Source organism: Nematolebias whitei, chromosome 1 (genome assembly GCF_014905685.2).
Source record: "Nematolebias whitei isolate Nwh7 chromosome 1, NemWhi1, whole genome shotgun sequence".
Taxonomy (NCBI): Eukaryota; Metazoa; Chordata; class Actinopteri; order Cyprinodontiformes; family Rivulidae; genus Nematolebias; species Nematolebias whitei.
The window spans coordinates 21,721,731-21,724,881 of NC_056498.1; positions in this window are offsets into that span (position 1 = coordinate 21,721,731).

Here is a 3,151-nt window from a genome sequence, read left to right on the forward strand (position 1 = left end):
TAAGAGTGTACGAGTGTACATGTTTTTTGCTTGGCTGTTTTCTGTGGCAGGTTAATAAAGGACACTTATTACTCCTAGCAGTAACAGCCTCCTCTGTGTTTTATTTTTCCTTCTTGTCTGAATATCTGTGCCGACCGTTCACGAGCCCTTTTGATAAAGAATTTCATAATACACATCCTCACTAATCTTTGTCACTTTCTGGTCCATAGTTTCTATGGCCTCTACTCTACTTTCTTTTTCATACTCTTCATTCATTAGCTCCTCAAAGTACTCCTTCCTCATCTCTTATAGGTCACTATGTGTCCCTCCCTCTTTTGGAAATAAGTATTGAATAAAGCCATTTCCATTCTCTTGGCAAAATCCACCATCATCTGTCCTTCCTGGTTTCTTTCCTTGACACCAAACCTACCCATCACTTCCTCATCCCCACTGTTTCCTTCACCAACATGAAAATTCAAGTCTGCTCAGATCACCACTCTTTCGTCCCTGGGAATACTCTCTATCACTTCATTCAGGTCTTTCCAAAATGTATCTTTCTCCTCCCCATCACATCCAACCTGTGGTGCATAACCACTGACAACATTTAGCATCTGACCTTCTACTTTTACCTTCAGGCACATCACCCTATCTGACACTCTTCACCTCTGCTACGTTCTTTGACAACTCCTCCTTCAAGCCCACCTCTAAACCATTTCTCTTTCTATTCACATCATGGTAAAACAGTTTGAACCCTGCTCCAATGCTACAAGCCTTGCTGCCCTTCCACTTGGTCTCTTGGACAATTAAAACATCTACTTTCCTTCACTGCATCATGTCAGCCAGCTCTCTACCTTTACCTGTCATTGTCCCCACATTTAGAATTGCAACCATCAGTCCTACATTCTTGACTTTCCTCTTCTCCCTCTGTCTCCTGACATGTTTCCCTCCTCATGGTCTTCGACTAACAGTAGCACAATTTCTGCGGCCACCCTGTTTGTCAAAAGCACTGATGTCGGTTTTTGTTAACCCAGGCCTCGACTGATCTGGTATCGTTTTGTTTTGATGAACTTGCATTATCCAATATTTTAACTCTCCTCACCTTTAACTGACATCCAGCTCTGTGGTGACTTCTTTCCTGAACGTTCACACCTGTAGAAACCTTCATCTGACTTTGACACTGCAGACATTTTCAGCTCTCCTCTTCCATCATTTAGGAGAAGTTTGTTGTTGTGATAGAAAAACACATCAGAAAGAAGTTCTTGTTCTCTCAGTCTGCAGCTCAGAGTCACAGGATCTCCCTCAGTCACAGGATGGATGGGGCTCTCCAGGATGATACCATCATCATCATCATCATCTGTAAAACAGCTTCAGTCAGCTGGTGTTCATGTTCAGAAACATCTGGCTCATGGAGAATCAACAAAGTTGCCTTTTATGTTAAAACTTCTGACATTTGATTTTGATTAAAAGAACATTTCTGAATATCCTGATGCATGCTCAATAATCCAGGTAGAAAAATCTAAAAAAGTTAAATCTGGTCCTCTGGACTTTCAAAAAAACAAAAAGTAAAACAACAAAAAAATGTAGAAACGTTTCGTTTTTCATTCCTCACTCTGAGGAGCTGTATTCAGCCCTCTGTGGATAGTAAACAGCCATCAGTGTGCTAATGATCCATTTTTAGGCCGATGGTCCTTCTGGATCATGTGATCAGCTGGTTTTGGTTGTCAGCAGCAAAACTGGTTGATCCACTCTGAGAAGGTGCCATTTATAAGACTGAGCTGAAAACAGCTCCTCAGACTGAGGACGTCTTTCGGATCAAAGCCGAAACGTTTCTACATTTTTTTTTGTTTTGCTTTGTTTTGGTTTTTTGAATGTCCAGAGGACCAGATTTAACTTTTTTAAACATTCCTGAAGTTTTACTGAATCTGAAACATGTTTCATGAGACACATTTCATTAAAACTACAACAAATTTCATGTACAACACTCTCTACACTACGAGACCTGAGCAAACACAAAAACATATGACTCAGACAGTTTTACAGATACTGAGCTCATATTTAGTGTGGTTGTAGCTGAGAGTCACTCTGATATTTTAAACTATAAACATCTCACAATATCTCACATCATCACATGGGATCAGGTTTAAAGCTTCCTTAGGAGTTGAGCTTTTAATGCTCGGGTTGAGTCACAGCCGAGGCAGGCTGTGACAACGCTGGACTGGAGAGACCTTTGGCACATGGTCAAATCCATCCGCTACTTAGTTGAGTCTCATCTCCGACTGAAAATTCCAGCAAGACTGCAAGACTAAGACTCGTGAAGACTTAGATTTAAGACTTAGACTGAGTTCCAGGACTTAAGACCTAAGAAGACTGAATAGTTCCAAGAAGTGTTGCCTTTTAAAGGGGTATCCACTTCCTGTTACGTGGTACTTCCTGATTGGTTGAAACATCTAGCAGGGGTGTAGTTCTAGTGATGTCAGAGGGTCACTAGAAGTCAAGAGACAGCAGGAATGTTTAAGAACGGTTAGTACAGACAGAGAAATGTTTATGAAGAGGTGAGACAAAGCAGGTGCCAGCAGCTCTTATTTACGGTCTGAGAGTTTTGAAAACAAGACACTTCATTCTGATAACTTGTCTCCGTTTGTCTCTGACTTTCGACCGACATCAGGTCCACTACCCTCATTCAGACAGAAGACTAAATGCACACTTACTTCGTAAATAGGCATTTAACTGTATTATCAAAGTCTAATGAGGTTTAAAAATCATTAATACTGTTTCACAGTTGATTTAAATGAGTGGTTCACTTCAACATTTAAAAATGGTATGAACTAAACACACTTTTTGATTATCAAGATATCTTAAAATAGTACTGATAATGTAAAAAGAAGAGTGTTCTTTCAATTGATTAATTCAGGATACAATTAAATAGTCTCTTGATGAGATACTTTGTATTTCTGGATTCAAATCAATGAAATGACAGTTCCTGTCCCCTGAAGGTCTTCAGAGACAGATTGTTGTCGGAGGCCTAGTTCACTACAAAGATGAACTGAGGTTTAGCTCAGTCTGTTTCAGTTTAATAAAGTTCCTGAATTCTTCAAGCTGCAGTTTTGTCCCATTTTCACCATCAACCCTCCAGTTTATGACTAATCTGTACAATAACTAAGAATGTGATATC